The 19716-nt window shown below is 41.3% G+C and overlaps 1 protein-coding gene across 16 annotated transcripts in view; it reads left to right on the top strand.

Moving 5' to 3' along the window:
* sulf1 (sulfatase 1) overlaps window positions 1-19716 on the top strand; it is a 334301-nt gene that overhangs the window by 272709 nt on the left and 41876 nt on the right. The window lies entirely within an intron of this gene.

The following is a 19716-nucleotide window of genomic DNA, read 5'->3' as shown; positions in this document are numbered from 1 at the left end:
GCAAGTGTGCCTGCAACTGATGCAGGCCAGACACAAAAGCTGACCTTAGCTCTTTAAATAGGGTCTCCATTACTTGGATTATGATACTGAGTCCAATGAATGGATTGTGTAGCAGGTAAATATGGAAGACTTTGTTTTTACTGCTTAATTCTCGCCCACTAACGTGGTGATTATTTATGACCACTATACCCCCGCCAAATGACATAAAAGACCAACCCATCCATGTTCTCACCAGCAACGGGTCACGTCTGGGATCTTGCTCAATTCTGCCAGCTGACCATATCCTTGATCCACAAAGTGCCAGAACCACTTTCCTTCACTCATGCTCCAATCCCTAATCCATCATCCACCTAATTTCTCATTTTTGCTCCACAATGCCCTTAACTCCTGTGCATAGACAAAAGGTGCAGTAGTAGGCCATTCAGCCCTTCGAGCCAGCACCGCCATTCACAGTGATCATGGCTGATCATCCACAATCAATACCCTTTTCCTGCCTTCTCCCTATATCCCTTGACTCCGCTATCGTTAAGAGCTCTATCTAACTCTTTCTTGAAAGAATCCAGAGAATTGGCCTCCACTGCCTTCTGAGGCAGAGCATTCCACAGAACCACAACCCTCTGTGTGAAAAAGTTTTTCCTCAACTGCATTCTAAATGGTCTGCCCCTTATTCTTAAACTGTGACCTCTGGTTCTGGACTCCTCCAACATCGGGAACATGTTTTCTTCCTCTAGCGTGTCCAATCCCTTAATAATCTTATATGTTTCAATCAGATACCCTCTCATCCTTCTAAATTCCAGTGTATACAAGCCCAGTCGCTCCAATCTTTCAGCATATGACAGTCCCGCCATTCTGGGAATTAACCTCGCAAACCTACGCTGCACTCCCTCAATAGCTAGAATGTCCTTCCTCAAATCTGTACACCAAAACTGTACACAATACTCCAGGTGTGGTCTCACCAGGGCCCTGTACAACTGCAGAAGGACCTCTTTGCTCCTATACTCAACTCCCCTTGTTATGAAGGCCAACATGCCATTAGCTTTCTTCACTGCCTGCTGTACCTGCATGCTTACTTTCAGTGACTGATGAACAAGGACACCTAGATCTCGTTGTACTTCCCCTTTTCCTAACTTGACACCATTCAGATAGTAATCTGCCTTCCTGTTCGTGCCACCAAAGTGGATAACCTCACATTTATCCACATTATGCTGCATCTGCCATGCATCTGCCCACTCACCCAACCTGTCCAAGTCACCCTGCATTCTCATAACATCCTCCTCACATTTCACACTGCCACCCAGCTTTGTGTCAACTGCAAATTTGCTAATCTTACTTTTAATCCCTTCATCTAAATCACTAATGTATATTGTAAATAGCTGCGATCCCAGCACTGAGCCTTGCGGTACCCCACTAGTCACTGCCTGCCATTCTGAAAGGGACCCACTAATCCCTACTCTTTGTTTCCTGTCTGCCAACCAATTTTCTACCCATGTCGGTACCCTACCCCCAATACCATGTGCTCTAATTTTGCCCACTAACCTCCTATGTGGGACCTTATCAAAGGCTTTCTGAAAGTCCAGGTACACTACATCCACTGGCTTTCCCATGTCCATTTTCATGGTTATGTTTTCAAAAATTTCCAGAAGATTAATTAAGCATGATTTGCCCTTCGTCAATCCATGCTGACTCGGACCTATCCTGCTACTGCTATCCAAATATGCCGCTATTTCATCTTTTATAATTGATTCCATAGACATGCTTGGCACATACAAGATTGCCCTGACACCTCAGCCATCGCCAGTCATTATGAATTCTGCTTCAACCGTTGTTTCTGATTGGAAACATGTTGCCTTAATGACCTTGACTTCCATTCTGTTTGATCCTCGTTATTATTCTGATGATTACCCCAGGAAAATTGCATTCATCAAGTCAGCCTTTGCAGTTTCCCTCAGACTCTTTCCTCTACACACCCCACCCCTCCATTAAATATTTTGGAGGCCATACCCTTCATTTCTCTAATTATTCTATGCTTACCAAATTTTAATTACACTTTAGATTTTCTCTTAAACCTCTTGAGTTGAATTAATGGAATTTCAGATTTTGAGTATCTACGGAAACTAAATCAATTCATCTCTAGAGGAGGGAGCCCGGCCAATGCTTTGTTTCGCTAAAATCATTAGGAATGACCGCTTCAAGGAGTTGTCATGCATTCCACTCCTGTGCCAACTTTCTGCACAGAGTACAGTGGCTTCCGACAGCAATACAATGACCAAAGTACCTAAACGTTATTGAGATCCCCTTCATACACCACTCAAGGTTCTGTAGTGTTAATTAGAGGCAAGGCAATATCAGAAGGTAGTGGAAAATCGCAACAGGTCTGGCAGCGTTAATAAAAGAGAAACAGTCAATGTTATAGAGTCATAGAGAAACAGACCTTTGACCCATCTAGTCCATTTCAAACTATTTATTATTCTGCCTCGTCCTACATCAAGCTGCACCTGGACTATAGTCATAGTCATACTTTATTGATCCCGGGGGAAATTGGTTTTCGTTACAGTTGCTCCATAAATAATAAATAGTAATAGAACCATAAATAGTTAAATAGTAATATGTAAATTATGAAATAAGTCCAGGACCAGCCTATTGGCTCAGGATGTCTGACCCTCCAAGGGAGGAGTTGTAAAGTTTGATGGCCACAGGCAGGAATGACTTCCTATGACGCTCAGTGCTGCACGTCGGTGGGATGAGTCTCTGGCTGAATGTACTCCTGTGCCCACCCAGTACATTGTGTAGTGGATGGGAGACATTGACCAAGATGGCATGCAACTTAGACAGCATCCTCTTTTCAGACACCACCGTGAGAGAGTCCAGTTCCATCCCCACAACATCACTGGCCTTACGAATGAGTTTGTTGATTCTGTTGGTGTCTGCCACCCTCAGCCTGCTGCCCCAGCACACAACAGCAAACATGATAGCACTGGCCACCACAGACTCGTAGAACATCCTCAGCATCGTCTGGCAGATGTTAAAGGACCTCAGTCTCCTCAGGAAATAGAGATGGCTCTGGCCTTTCTTGTAGACAGCCTCAGTGTTCTTTGACCAGTCCAGTTTATTGTCAATTCATATCCACAGGTATTTGTAATCCTCCACCATGTCCACACTGACCCCCTGGATGGAAATAGGGGTCACCGGTACCTTAGCTCTCCTCAGGTCTACCACCAGCTCCTTAGTCTTTTTCACATTAAGCTGCAGATAATTCTGCTCACAGCATGTGACAAAGTTTCCTACTGTAGCCCTGTACTCAGCCTCATCTCCTTTGCTGATGCATCCAACTATGGCAGAGTCATCCGAAAACTTCTGAAGATGACAAGACTCTGTGCAGTAGTTGAAGTCTGAGGTGTAAATGGTGAAGAGAAAGGGAGACAAGACGGTCCCCTGTGGAGCCCCAGTGCTGCTGATCACTCTGTTGGACACACAGTGTTGCAAGCACACGTACTGTGGTCTGCCAGTCAGGTAATCAAGAATCCATGACACGAGGGAAGCATCCACCTGCATTGCTGTCAGCTTCTCCCCCAGCAAAGCAGGGCGGATGGTGTTGTACGCACTGCAGAAGTCAAAAAACATGACCCTCACAGTGCTCGCTGGCTTGTCCAGGTGGGCGCAGACATCTATAATGCTCCCTTCCATGTTCCTATCCAAATTTCTCTTAAACATTGAAATTGACCCTGCACCCACCACTTCCTCTGGCAGGTCATTCCACACTGTCACTATCCCCTGAGTGAAGAACTTCCCTTTCAGATTGCCTTTAAATATTTCACCTTTCATTGTTTACCTATGACCTCTAGATCTAATTCTAATTCCAGTTCTAATCTCACCCAACCTCAGTGGAAAAAGCCTGCTTGCATTTACCCTATCTATACACCTCATAATTTTATATAGCTCTATCAAATCTTCATTCCCTCAGTCTGCTGCAATCCAGGGACAAAGTTCTAACCTATCCAACCTTATCCTACATCTCAAGTCCCAGCAGCATCTTTGTAAATTTCACTGGACATTTTTAATCTTATTGATAACTTTCCTGTAGGAAAGTGACCAGAACGACACACAATACTCCAAATTAGGCCTCGCCAACATCTTATGCAACTTTAACATAGCATCCCATCTCCTGTACTCAGTACTTTGATTTATGAAGGCCTATGTGCCAAAAGCTTTCTTTACATCCTTATCTACCCGTGACGCCACTTTGAAGGAATTATGAATCTGTATTCCCAGCTCCCTCTGTTCTACTACATCCCTCAGTGCCCTACTGTTTAATGTACAAGTCGTGCCTTGGTTTGTCCCCATGTGTCTGCATTAAATTCCATCCGCCAATTTTCCATAAGACCATAAGACAAAGGAGCAGAATTAGGCCATTTGGCCCATTGAGTCTGCTCTGCCATTTCATCATGGCTGATCCAATTTTCCTCTCAGCTCCAATTTCCTGCCTTCCCCCATATCTCTTCATGCCCTGACCTATCAAGAATCTATCAACCTCTGCCTTAAATATACTGTACATGAAGACTTGGCTTCCACAGCTGCCTGTGGCAAAGAATTCCACTCTCTGGCATTTTTTGGCCATTTTTCCAGCTGAAAAAATGTGTCAAGTGGAATTTTCTTTGTCAGAGCTGGGAAAGAGAAAAGCTATTAATTTTGAGCTGCGGAGAAAGTGAGTGGGAAGGATAGATATGACACGGTGAGGCCAGAGTTCCCATGGAGAAGAGTTAATGGAAACTGTTACATGGTTAAAATACAAACAATTGTAAATTATTGCAAAATGCAAGTCACACTGGGCAATGGAGAGAGGGAATTTCACCTGCAGCCAAAATGACTTTTTGATTTGTTTCTCTTTTCATATTTAAATATTTCTGTATTGTTTTTCTCCTGGCACCTCCTGTTCCAATGGAATGCTCATGCTTTTCCTGGCCCCACATAAATTTTAAGAAAATTTCAGTTATCCTTGCCAATGAGCCCATTGGGATTGCTGTTTAGGATGCCTGGTGTTCCTTATCAATGAGTGAACCATTGAGTCTTCCACTGAAAATATTTCCGTGATTTGGTATGTCACCAAAGACACTCGCAAATTTCTACATGGAAAGCATTCTAACTGGCTGAATCATTGTCTGGTATGGAGGGAGCACAGCACACGATTTATGTAGGCTGCAGAAAGGTATAAACTTAGTCAGCTTCATTATGAGCACTGATCTCCCCAGCATCCAGGACATTTATAAGGAGCAATGCCTCAAACGGGTGGCATCCATCTTTAAGGACCCCCATCACCCAAGGCATGTCTTCTTCTCACTGGGGAGGAGGTACAGGGTCCTGAAGGCACACGCTCAATGATTCAGGAATCATTCCTTTCCCTCCGCCATCAGATTTCTGAATGGACATTGAACCCATGAGCACTATCTCACTATGAATAAACTCATCTCGGGCTTCCAGAAGGGTGCACGCATTGGTTTTAACAGATGTTTCAATGACAAACTGTACCATCTTCATCAGGGATAGTTTGTCATCGAAACATCAATTAAAACCAGTACTTGTACCCGGCCGAAAGCCCAAGAAGAGTTTATTCATCATATATGCTGGGAAAAGACTAGATCCTTTTTTACAACTTCACTTCATTTCTTTTGCACTATTTACTTAATTTAAATAATGAAGAAGAAAACCCTTAACTCCAGTGGCGTCATCGGGATGCCATCAATACAACATTTTTTTAGCAGGCTTTCTTATTTTTATGAGGTCGAGTTGCTAGCTCAACGCTCAACCCAGCACGGATGGAAAGCGTGCAAGGGAGCCAGCTGGATTCGAACTTGGGAGCCTTTGCTCCGAAGTCCAGCGCTGATGCCACTATGCCACCAGCCAGCTGAATTTAAATAATATATATACTGAGATTCACAGTTCTTATTATTATATATTACAAAGTCCTGCTGCCGCAAAACAACAAATTTCATGACATATGCTGGTGATAATAAACCTGATTCTGATTGAACAGCTGCTCAATGAACTGTTCAGAGGCTAGATTTAAAAGGCAGCAAGTGGTACTCAGTCCATGATAAAACCAATAGTCCTGTGCAGAGTCCAGATCATCTATATATCTGACGATGTCATATTATAATTTTCAGGCTATAACAGCAGCTTCATGTAAATTCTAATACTATATTAACAATTCAGAAATTATGATCTACATTTGAACGTCCTCCATTCACATCGATCAGCGTGGATCAATCCCAAAGGTAGTCAACTCCTGCCGTAATCAGAAGCAAGTGACAAACACTTCTCTGCATTAAAATGCCTTACTGGAAACAGAATTTTTGAACAAAACCACAATAGTCTACTTCATTACATTCCTTTCTATGACCTACAAACACCAAATATATTTAACTGTAAAATCCGCCTGAATACTTCCATTATAAAAGGATTATCCCAGAAGTATTAGACTCTTGTGGTTCTATGTAGCAGTTAGTAATTTTCTGCACCGTCCCCTGTGAGTCATTGTGACAGAGCCCTGATAGATTGTGTGCTGCTTGCAATATTTAGTTCCCTGTTGTTGATACTAAAAAAACTTGTAAGAAAAACCTTGGAATAGAAATTCGTGGGAAATGAAATTGATCATAGTGTTCACCAAACCACTTTTTGATCCTTTCATATGTTCAGTTTACAGTGAATACCTTGCGTGACTTTTTAGCTCTTACAGCTGAATTACAGCCTTTTCCTTCAAAGCCTATTTTGAAGGGTTTGATGGAAGGCTGATATGCTTTACGATAGCTGTGAGTCAAGTCGTCCTAAACCTTAAATCACAAAAGAATAAGAGTAAACCAATAAAAATTCTTTCAGCATCAACTTTCAACATTCCTGAGGTGTCGTGTGCAATTGAGATTACAGATGAATGTTAGTCTGGGTATGCCTGAAATATATCAAATAATTATTAAACAAGCATTTCAGTGGCAGAAGCTAACAGTTAAAGTGATTCTGGATGTGAACAAAAAATTGGACGTACTGGTACCACACACAAAATGATTGGGGATCTCAGCAGGCCAGGCAGCATCTATAGATAAAGTAAACAGTAGATGTTTCAAGCCAAGACCCTTCATCAGGAGTGTGCTGATGAAGGGTCTCTGCCTGAAAAGTCAACTGTTTACTCTTTTCCATGGATGCCTGTTGAGTTCCTCCAGCATTTTGTGTGTCTTGCTTTGGATTTCCAGTATCTGCTGATTTTCTCTTTTTGTGACATAGTGATACACTTATCTAACAGGGAGGGACAAGTAGCTTCTGAATTTCCAGATTATGATCTGGTCAGATCTTGATGGCATCTGTTTTATGGCCAAGAGGAAAGCTGAACTTCTATAGATAGGTTTACAGACAAAAAGTTCATTTATATAATTATTCTGTTAAATTAAGCCAGTAGAAAAATGGAACATAAAGTCCAAAACAGTTCAAGGCCAATTCAGGATTGGAGCTGAAAAGCAATTCTTCATCCACGATGAACAGTAACTAAACTGTTCTAGGTTGGCAAACAGATATCACCAATCATTCAAGAGATAATTGATCAAGGGATTATCATTTTCCATGGGAACAATAGATGGGTTGGTTGAATAACCAAATAATTGACTTTTGTTGCACTCAGCTGCAGGATATATGAGTAGTAACCTGTCTAATCTTTTATTTTCTGAAACAGTCGGTTGTGTAAATTGATAGATGAAAAGCTCCCCAACTCTTCACTTTCCACAGGGATCGCTCCCTCCATGATTCCCTTTTCCATTCAGCCCTCCCATCTAATCTCCCTCCTCGCACTTCTCCCTGCAAGTGGAAGAAGTGCTACACCAGCTCAGTCATCTCCACCCTCAGCTCCACTCGGTGACCCAAATAGTCCTACCAGGTGACGACACACTTCACCTGTGAATCTGTTGGGGTCATGCGTTGTGTCCGGTGGCCTCCTCTACATTGGTGAGACCTGACGTAGGTTGGGGGATTGCTTTGTAAGGTACCTTCATTCCATCTGCAACAAGAAGGATCCCCCGGTGGCCAACGGTATTAATTCCAATCCCCATTCGTATTCCAACATGTCAGTCCACGGCCTCCACCACTGCCATGTTGAAGCCACCATCACATTGGAGGAGCAACACCTCATATTCTGTTTGGATAGCCTCCAGCCTAATGGAATGAACATCAATTGCTCCAACGTCTTCAATTCTCCCCATCTTTTCTCTTCTCCTCACCTGCCTAACTTTTCTTCTTGGTATCCCTCCTCCTTCCCTTTCTCCCATGGTCCACTCTTGTCTCCTATCATATTCCCTCTTCTTCAACCCTTTACCTTTTCCACCTATCACCTCCCAGCTTCTTACTTTGTCTCTCCTCCCCCACCCACCTACCTTCCCCCTCACCTGGCTTCACCTATCACTTTCTAGCTTGTACTCCTTCCCCTTCTCCCTTCCACCTTCTTGTTCTGGCTTCTTCCCCCTTCCTTTCCAGTCCTGATAAACCCTAAACGTTAACTGTTTATTTCCCTCCATAGATGCTGCCTGATGTGCTGACTCCTCCAGCACTTTGTGTGTGTTGCTCTTGTTTATGATTGTTACTTGTAAGATGTACAACAAAAAATTTGTTTTGCGTGCCAAATAGGTAATTTCATCACAATATATCAACGTAGTACAAAGGAAAAGAAAACAGTAACAGAATGCAGAATATAGAATTACAGTTACAGAGAAATTGTAGTGTAGGCAAAAATTAAAGTGTAAGCCCATGTTGAGGAGAATTGTACACACAGTTTGTTCAATGGTTTTAGGCTTATATACATGTATATGATATAACACAAGTAAATTTTTGAAAAGTTTCTACCTCAAAAATCAGTTTGCCCATTGAGGTTGGTGGTTCTGGTATCTATCGATATTTCTGACAATGAATGGTAAAATGATGAATTATATCATTCATATAAACTTTGATATTCAGTATATAAAAGCGCCAGACGTTAATAGATTAACTGCTGATCAGAGATAGTGTCACGGAGGCAGAAAATGTGGAAGTCATGGAGGTATTGTCTACTGAGTCTCTGTGGGTGGAAGTTAGAAACAGGAAGGGGTCAATAACTCTACTGGGTGTTCTTTATAGACCACCTAATAGTAACTGGGACATGAATGAGCAGATACGGAGACAGATTCTGGAAAGATGTAATAATAACTGGGTTGTCATGGTGGGAGATTTTAATTTCCCCAATATTGATTGGCATTTCCTTAGAACAAGGGATTTAGATGGGGTGGAGTTTGTTAGGTGTGTTCAGGAAAGTTTCCTGACACAATATGTAGATACTGTAAGCCTACAAGAGGAGAGGCTGTACTTCATCTGGTATTGGGAAATGAACCTGGTCTGGTACCAGGTCTCTCAGTGGGAGAGCATTTTGGAGATAGTGATCACAATTCTATCTCCTTTACCATAGCATTTGAGAGGGATAGGAACAGACAAGTTAGAAAAGCGTTTAATTGGAGTAAGGGGAAAATATGAAATTATCAGGCGGGAACTTGGAAGCATAAATTGGGAACAGATGTTCTCAGGGAAATGTACGGCAGAAATGTGGCAAATGTTCAGGGGATATTTGCATGGTGTTCTGCATAGGTACGTTCCAGTGACACAGGGAGAGGATGGTAGGGTAGAGGAACCGTGATGTTCAAAGGCTGTACAAAATCTAGTCAAGAAGAAAAGAAAAGCTTACGAAAGGTTCAAAAAACTAGGTAATGATAGAGATCGAGAAGATTACAAGGTTAGCAGGAAGGACCTTAAGAATGAAATTCAGAGAGCCAGATGGGGCCATGAGAAGGTATTGGCGGACAGGATTAAGGAAAACCCCAAGGCATTCTACAAGTATGTGATGAGCAAGAGGGTAAGGCATGAGAGAATAGGAACAATCAAGTGTGACAGTGGAAAAGTGTGTATGGAAACAGAGGAGACAGCGGAGGTACTTAATGAATACTTTGTTTCGATATTCACTACAATAGAGGACCTTGGTGATTGTAGGAATGACTTGCAGTGGATTGAAAAGTTTGAGCATATAGACCTTAAGAAAGAGGATGTGCTGGAACTTTTGGAAGGCATCAAGTTGGATAAGTCACCAGGACTGGAGGGATGTACCCCAGGCTACTGTTGGAGGTGAGGGAGGAGATTGCTGAGCTTCTGGCAATGATGTTTGCATCACCAATGGGGACAGAAGAGGTTCTGGAGGATTGGAGGGTTGCAGATGTTGTTCCCATATTCAAGAAAGGGAGTAGAGATAGCCCAGGAAATTATAGACCAGTGAGTCTTACTTCAGTGGTTGGTAAGCTGATGGAGAAGATCCTGAGAAGCAGAATTTATGAACATTTGGAAAGGCATGATATGATTAGGAATAGTCAGCATGGCTTTGTCAAAGGTAGGTTGTGCCTTATGATCCTGACTGAATTTTTTGAAGATGTGACTAAACACATTGACATAGGTAGAGCAGTAGATGTAGTGTATATGGATTTCAGCAAGGCATTTGATAAGGTACTCCATGCAAGGCTTATTGAGAAAGTAAGGAGGCATGGGATCCAAGGAGACATTGCTTTGTGGATTCAGAATCGGCTTGCCCACAGAAGGTTAACAGTGGTTGCAGACAGGTCATATTCTGCATGGAGTTTGGTGACCAGTGGTGTGCCTCAGGGATCTGTTCTGGGACCCCTTCTCTTCAAGATTTTTATAAGTTATCTGGATGAGGAAGTAGAAGAATGGGTTAGTAAATTTGCTGATATCACAAAGGCTGGGGGTATTGTGGATAGTGTGGAAGACTATCTGAAGTTGCAGCAGGACATCGATAAGATGCAAAACAGGGGTGAGAAGTGGCAGATAGAGTTCAACCCAGGTAAGTGTGAGGTGGTTCATTTTGGTAGGTCAAATATGATGGCAGAATTTAGTATTAATGGTAACACTCTTGGCAGTGTGGAGGATCAGAGGGATCTTGGGGTCCGAGTCCATAAGACGCTCAAAGCTGCTGCGCAGCTTGACAGTGTGGTTAAGAAGGCATACAGTGTATTGGCCTTCATCAACTGGGGGATTGAGTTCAAGAGCCGAGAGGTAACGTTACAGCTGTATAGGACCCTGGTCAGACGCCACTTGGAGTACTGTGCTCAGTTCAGGTCACCTCACTACAAGAAGGATGCAGAAACTATAGAAAGGGTGCACAGGAGATTTACAAGGATGTTGCTTGGATTGGGGAGCATGCCTTATGAGAATAGGTTGAGTGAACTTGGCTTTTTTTCCTTGGAGCGACGAAGGATGAGAGGTGACCTAATAGAGGTGTATAAGATAATGAGAGCCATTGATTGTGTGGATGGTCAGAGGCTTTTTCCCAGGGCTGAAATGGCTAACATGAGAAGGCACAGTTTTAAGGTGCCTGGAAGTAGGTTCAGAGGGGATGTCAGGGGTAATTTTTTATGCAGAGAGTGGTGAGTGCGTGGAATGGGCTGCCAGCGACTGTGGTGGAGGCGGACACTATAGGTTCTTTTAAGAGACTCCTGTACAGGTACATGGAGCTTAGAAAAATAGAGGGCTATGGGTAACCCTAGGTAATTTCTGAAGTAAGTACATGTTTGGGACAGCATTGTGGGCCAAAGGGCCTGTATTGTGCTGTAGGTTTTCTCTGTTTCTATTAACATAGAGTGGGTGAATATAAAGAGGAGAATGTGGAAATCAATGCTTTAGGGATATAATTACATTACCATTTGTGCCATTAACTAAATCTGAAAAACAATGCCAAGGACTTGGCTGATGATTGTAATGCAGCAGGTGCAACATCCTTGCAGCAGCAAATTGCCAACGACAAGAAGCCAACGACAACACAATTATTAAAGGAATGTTCAGAGCGGGATATTTCAGGAACTTAGCCAAGCCCACTGCTTCCCACTGAGGTGATAACACCCTTTTAAATATTATGCAAACACGTAAGGCTGGATGGATCCCTATCAGGAAATTCACCTGAGTGAAGCAGTTAAAGCCTATGTTAGTGTGGCAGAGTTTTAAAAAGGAGTACTCATTGGAGAAATTACTTTCAGGAATTAGAGAGCTCCTTGAGTATGATATTGTGCAGCATGAAGTTGGAGCAACACAGCCTCCAGTTGATAGAAAGAACTCAGATTCAGAGAGCTGAAGGGAGAATCCAAGTGATGCCAAATATGTGAGAAATGACAGAATTAAGTCGATAATGGCTTATCATTCAGTGCCTGATACTTAGAGCAAATAAATGTTGGAAGTGGAAGCCATGTGGCAAATATACATCAGGATTGAAGTTCAAATAGCCAAGTAGAAACATGAAAAGCCCAGTAAATTTAGTAGACTTGGAGATGGAGGAAACCCTGCAGAAATTAATCCTTCAATTGCGTGTAGCCCACTGTTGCACTTTGAGCATGGAGGAGAATCAATGCATGGTAATAAAAGACGGCTATAAAACCACACTGGGTCCTAAAAAGTTAAAATTATTAGGCCAGGTTGTACACTTCCCTCAAATGTACAAGGCAGAACAATAGGCTACTTGAAATGATTATAACTGTAAAGGGATTTCATGGGGTGGAGAAATGATTATATGAACCCGAGTGAAGAAAACCAGAACAATAAGGAACAATCCTATAATTAGGGAAGCAAGCAGAAGGCAGCATGTTTTCACACAATGCCAAATAAATAAATCTTGAATGCTTCTCCAAGAAGCTGGGTTAATTAAATCTTTCAAGACTGAAAGATTGTTGTAGTTAGAAGTCTGGAAATCAGCCCCTTTCTCAGAATGTCCAGCAGCAAAATGAGTATGATGTGCTGATAGGTGATGGGGTGTAATTCTTTTTTTTGATATTTGGTATTGAGCATGAGTAGGCCAAAGCAGTGGGCAGAAACTCTACCATGTTATCCAACTGGCAGCTAGAAGATTCACAAGGAAATTTCATGTGCACCCCTGGGATAGGGGCCATATGGATCTTTTCATCTACACGTGTCCTCTTTAGAGAAGTAATATTACTTAAATGGAATAAAACTGCGCCTTTTTATTTCCAATATAGCAGATGGGGGAGGGGGGAAGCTGGTATTGAAAAGAATGCCTTTGAGAGAAATGTAATCTAATAGCTGTTATATCTGTTAAAAATAAAATAATGCAGCATCTTTGAATAGCTTCCTATGGATGGAAATCCATAAACGTTTACGAGCAAATGCAGTTACATTTAATCTACTGAAGATTTACTTGACTATGTTGCAATAAGTTAATATTTCATGGCAGACATTCTTAAGCATTAAAAACAAAAAAGTGCAAAAGCTATGGGGCTTTCACTGGATGTGAGCTGACCACAACAGAGAACTTTTCAACAGAAATGAAAGTTGCTTGCTGTACATGGTATGTGGTTTTTGGAAGAAACAATATACATTAAAGTCCATGTTGCCAATTATATGCTATGATTGGACATGTTAGGCTTTTACTAATTCCATTTAACTGAGATTAATGAGTTTAAATTGCATGACATTTGTGCTGAGAAATAATTTATATTTGGAAGTACTTACCAAAGAGACATGTAAAAGGTTGTAAAAGTGAGATTAAAAGGCAAGGATTAAAATCCATTGCAGAAATAGAATACCTGGATCTGATTCAACATCTACAGTATGTTTATGCTGGTCAAAGCCAAAGAAAACATTTTGGTTTATTGGCCCAGTATTAGAATTTATTTGATGCTACATTTCGCTCTGGCTGCAGACCGTGACCTTTCGAAGCCTGTGAAAATCAAAAACTGCAGATCTGGGAAGCCTGAACAAACACAGAAAGACCTGAAATGGCCAACTGGTCAGGCAGCATCTGTAAGAAGAGAAACAATTACTGTTTCAGGTCAAAGTTCCTTTGTGCAGGTCAGGAGAGGGCAACAATAAATCTGTTTTAAGTTGTAGAGAGGAATGGATAGGACAAAGGAAGGAGGTCAGGATTGCTGTGAGGACAAGCCATTGATGAAGTGATCTGGGTGTTGGATTAATGAGGGAAATTATAGTGAGAGAACAAGAGCAAAGAAACCTAAAAACAATGAGATGAGAGCAGTCAGGTAGAGAAAACAGAAAGAAAGTGATATCAAAACTGTGAAATGCAGAGCTATCGGAAGTGTCAAACAGGTTGGGCTGTGCAAGGGAAGAGAGAAAAGCTAAGCCAATAATACCTACCATTCAATTTGTTTGGGTGAATTCAGATTAGTAATTGATTAGTGTTTCATTTTGTAACATCAAATAGTAACAGGAGAACATTCATTTCTTTCCTTTAGTAATTTATGCATGGGAGCAACACTCAGACTTCGACAGTTGCCTTGGAGTTACCTAGAAAACAATTTACCAAATACACAGGAGAAGAGATGAGACAAAATATAGTGGAGGGTAAGACAGAGGTGAAGGAGATGAGTGAAGGAAAAGAATAGAGGTTAGAAAGATAGGGAGAAAAAGGCATAAAAGGAAAGAGAGTGCTGAAGGAGAAATATGATAAGAGGAGCCAAATAGGTGAAGAGAAAACTGGGAAAAGGGAGAGAGGAACAACATTAGAGTGAAAGAGGGCCAGAAATAGAATGGATAAATGGTTCAGAGGAATAGAAAATTGGGTAAAGGGTGAAAAGAACAAAGGGCAGAAGGGAACAGATGAAGAATGAAATTGAAAGGAATGGAATGGGGGAGGGACCGCAGGAGAGGCGAAGAAGGGAAAGTAAATGAAGAAGGAGCCAAACAAAGCTACCAGGGAACTGACTATAGGATGAAAAGAGGCAAGGTACTAGGAAAGTTGGGAGAGAAGAGAGGAAGAGAAATGGAGGGCAGAGTAGAGTTGGAAACCAGGGAAAAGAAGTTAAGTGAGAATTTGAGGACAGAGGAGAAAGAAGATGGGGACAAATAAAGAAAGAGAACTGCAGGACTATGGTTTTCAAAACTCTTTTGTTATAAAGGTGTGGGCAAATATTAGCAGGGAAATGGAAACATTAACATGGAAAAACTATTTAGCCCTTACACTGTTTTTATTTCCCTTTGCTTTATGTGTGAGTGGAAGATGTCTGTCCAAGCTGACCTCGGCAAACTGATATGTCAAATCTGAAGCTGTTCACATCCCAGCACAATTATCATGCTAGTATGTCATGTGTTTTTCAATACAATATTGAGTTGTGTTGTGGTATTAGATGCAGAAAATTATTACAGTGGATTCCAGTTAATCGGGACCAGTCCATTTTGACCCAATTAGCCGAAGTTTCATTGAAATGGAGAAAAAGGTATATAAAAGACAAACTACTATTTAATTGGGCAATAAATTAGTAATCAAATGGAATACAGAACAAATTAGAACACTATCAATACTACTACTGTACTATGAAACTGTGTATTTGTTTCTAAAATTTATCAATGGAGGAATTCATTCAATGTACACTGCCACATTCTTTTGATTGACTATAAATGAACAAAACCAGTGCGGACACCTAGTGTAGATAATAGACTGTCTTCATACAATGCTACTGATGATTGCATCCTCCAAATCTTCTTTTTCATTGTACCATTCAAGATGATTGATAATACCTTCAAATTCTTCATGGTTTCTAACTTGTTGTAGTAGTGAAATCATTGCATTTTCACTCCCAGCTATTTCTGGGTTCTCCAAACCTGAATGCTTGAAACTGTAGTGAGCAAAACAATTTTGAATTGTCCTACGGTTTATTTCTCACCAAACATCAGTGGCAAAAATCACTGTTTTTTGAACACAAGCATATACAATTGAAGATATTTAAAAATTGTTCACTTTAAGCACAGTGTAGAGACTAACAGCCACACAACTGCACATGCAGTTAGAAACTTAGTGAGAAACTGTTCAGCAACAGTCTCCTACCCTAAATAAGCGGCATAGTGTCCTAAATAAATGAAAGAATCCTGCCTATTTTCTTGACGAGCTTTTGTTCTTTAAGAGTTGTCCAAAATAAGCAGCCACCCTGATTCACCAATGACCCAATTAACCAGAATCCACTGCATATTCATTACATACAATGTCAGTTCAGGCCAAACTCCAAACTCAGACTGAAATGAGGCCGTAATAAAATCTTCAGATCAAAATGTAGTTTATGGAAACCTGTGAAATGCCTTTATATATTTTGTTCATTTATTAGCTGTGGGCACAGTTGGCAAGGCCAGTACTTGTTGCCCAATCCGCCTTCAAGAAAGTGGTGGTAGCAGTTCTGTTTGGTTCGAATGCCTCAGGAGTAGAGTATAGGAATGATAGTAGTGTCAGAGGTAGACAGTTTTAATTCTCCTATCTAACACTTAATGTGAAGCTTTGGGTGATCGTTATTTTCCATCACTTTGCAAGTTCAAGGCCTCGTGAAATGTTTCAAAATTTGATAGTAACAGGCATGTGTGACCATTTGATCCATGGAGCCTATTCTAGCTGACAGATTGATCCCATTTCCCCACTATAGCTTATTTCCTTTCATTTACTTATCAATCCCTGTGCTGCATGTGAAGAGTTTGTACATTCTCCCGTGACTGTATGGCTTTCATCCAGGTGTTCCAGGTTCCCCCCACAGTCCAAAGATGTACTGGTTGGTCGGTTAATTAGTCATTGTAAATTGTCCCATGATTAGGCTAGGGTTAAATAGGGGGATTGCTGGGTGGTTTGGCTCGAAGGGCTAGAAGGACCTATTCTGTGCTGTATCTCAATAAATAAATAAGTTATCTCCTTCAGGAATACAGAAATAATTTACAGCAACCAATTACCCTACCAACTAGCATTCTTCGGGACAGCTTGAGGACAACCCAGATGGTCACAGGAAGAAAGTACAACTCCAAACCACCAGCAGCAGAGATCAGGATTGAATCAGGCAGGTGAAGCTATGAGGCAACAGCGCTTCCTGCTACACCACTTCATTGTCACTAGATACGCATCCTTGTACTGGCTCTTCAAAGCTCAATAAGTTCGAAGTAAATTTTATTATCAAAGTACATATATGTCACCATATACAATCCTGAGATTCGTTTTCCTGTGGGCATACTCAGCAATTCTTTATTTTCTGGAACTTTCCTCAGTTGTTTGTGTGAGCTACCATGTCGCTAAAACATAGAACAGCAAGGCTGCATCAGATTGCCAGCAGTGAATGTGTAAGATGGCAGATGATGTGCTTTGTCTTGAGCAGTTTGTTGGAACCGCACTCATGCAGGCAAATTAATTGCTTTGCAGATTAGTAAAAAGATTTGGGTTTTCTCTAGGTGTCAGAAGGTGTAACACTGCCTCCAGAATACCAACAGCTTGTGAACTGGGAGCATCACGCTTTATGTGAGTGCTTGGCTCACACTGAATGCTATCGAATGGCATTCATCAATAGCAACTGAAATACAGTATTGATCTAACATAGAGAAAGATGCATATGAGAACTTTCTTTTTACGTGTCTACGTCACCTAAAGAGACTAGCTATAAGGAAGCTGAAGGTGTAATGAGCTTGCTTTAGGTCTGGATCAGGTTGACATGATAGACTGCCCAGTTTTTCCCCCATCATTTTCACATTGTACACATATAATAATGGGCATTCTGAACAAGGGAAAAATCAGCAGATGCTGGGAATCAAAGTAATACACTCTAATTGCTGGAGGAACTCAGAAGGCAGCATCTATGGAGAAGAGTTAACAGTCAACGTTTTGGGCTGAGACCCTTCAGCAAGACTCCAGATGAAGGATCTCAGCCCAAAACTGAGCTCCCCCAGCATCTTATGGATATTCTGAAGAGACATTGGGAAAAAGGAGTGTTGAATGACTTTGTATCTTCTAAGATTGAGTAGGTTAGGACTTTATTCCCTGGAGTGTAGAAGAATGAGGGGAGATTTGATAGAGGTATATAAAATTATGATGGGTATTGATAGAGTGGATGCAAGCAGGCTTTTTCCACTGAGGCAAGGGGAGAAAAAAAACCAGAGGACATGGGTTAAGGGGGAGGGGGGAAAAGTTTAAAGGGAACATTGGGGGGGGGCTTCTTCACGCAGAGAGTGGTGGGAGTATGGAATGAGCTGCCAGATGAGGTGGTAAATGTGGATTCTTTTTTAACTTTTAAGAATAAATTGGACAGATACATGGATGGGAGGTGTATGGAGGGATATGGTCCGTGTGCAGGTCAGTGGGACTAGGCAGAAAATGGTTCGGCACAGCCAAGAAGGGCCAAAAGGCCTGTTTCTGTGCTGTAGTTTCTATGGTTCTAAGGTTTAGTATTAGATTAGGTCACATTATTATGTGAGTCTTTGATTTCTGATTCTTAAGGCCATTCAGTATAGGTACTCATTGCTAAAGTTGCGCGAATTTATTGTGCTTTTAATTTGTTCCTTGATTCTATTCCAGACACCCCTTTGTTTTTCTTTGCTCCCACACCCTTAAGGTGTTGCTTCAGGCTGTCTGGATTCAACCAGTATGTCCAACTCATCCACCCTCCCACACCAAATCAGAGAGTTCCTATCTGCTGTGAAAAGCAATACTGTCACTTTGCTTCATTGCCCAACACAGGAGATTTAATTATATGGGACATTAATTAGTGACCAAGAAGATGCAAATTTTCTAATGTGTGGCTGAGGGCCAGGCAATGCGAAGATCTGTCAGAAAAATCCAGCTGGTATTTGTACACTGCTCTTCAGTGACTGGTATTGTACACTTTCTGTCAGATTCATGTGTGCAAATCAGGCATTTCTGTTCACTTTATTACATCTGATGATGTCATTGCCTATGTAATGCCCGACTCCATTACTGCAAAGCACCACTTGGAAGCTCAGGGTGTAACTGAGAGCAGCCACACTAGAACAGGAGACAGTGCAGAAGCTTGTTGCATTCGCTTTTATTAATGAGACTCTGACATGGAAGGAATGGATGGTGCAGCTGTCAACCATCAACCACTGGAGGATTAAATTTGGTGCAAACCAGTGATTCAGATACTCCAAAAAGGAGCTGGTTATTTACTGTAAGCAGATTTCAAAGAAAAGAGAAAAATCAAATAAATTAATGAAAGGGTTGTTTAACCTGACCTAAACTGTAGTGAAAAGTGCTGCAGGACACAGAGATGTGCACACCTTCAATAAACAAGCTCAGACTTGTTTAAACATGGTGTGCAGAGAAAAAACTGTAACAAAGAATAAATATTACGTTTATAATGTCTGGAGAGAGAGAGGGTTCATTAGGATGAAGATTGGAATGTAATACTCATGCCAAATATCAAACAGACATGAGGGGAAATAAATAACATAGTGGAAAAATTTCTATCAGAATTTTAAAAAATTTAGACAAAGTAAATCGGTTTGATTAATATTTCTCTCTCAGGTGTTGACAAAAATTATTAGCCACTAATATTTATTTTGAGGATACCATTGAGCACCCTGGTCATGTTCGATGGATTATTCTTTAAGTCATTAAGTCCTACATTATAATAGTGACTACATTCCACAGAAAGGTCTTCACTTGTTTGAGTTTCCTGAGATAGTTAGAACTGCTTTCTCATGTGAGCATGGTGTTAAATTCAACGAGGAATAGAACAAATACAGAAACATCAATAAGATGAGAGTTCTGTAGAAAGTGATGGAGCTGATAAACTCCTTTGTTTAACCACAGAACCTGTATGCTCCATGTCTCTACTATATTGCCTTGGTCTGAGGTCCAGCTAATAAAACGTGAAGGCCGGCCTG

The sequence above is a fragment of the Mobula birostris genome, chromosome 1, assembly GCF_030028105.1.
Source record: "Mobula birostris isolate sMobBir1 chromosome 1, sMobBir1.hap1, whole genome shotgun sequence".
NCBI classification, from domain to species: Eukaryota; Metazoa; Chordata; class Chondrichthyes; order Myliobatiformes; family Myliobatidae; genus Mobula; species Mobula birostris.
The sequence above is the reverse complement of the archived record's forward strand: the minus strand, read 5'-3'. Positions and strand labels throughout refer to the sequence as shown.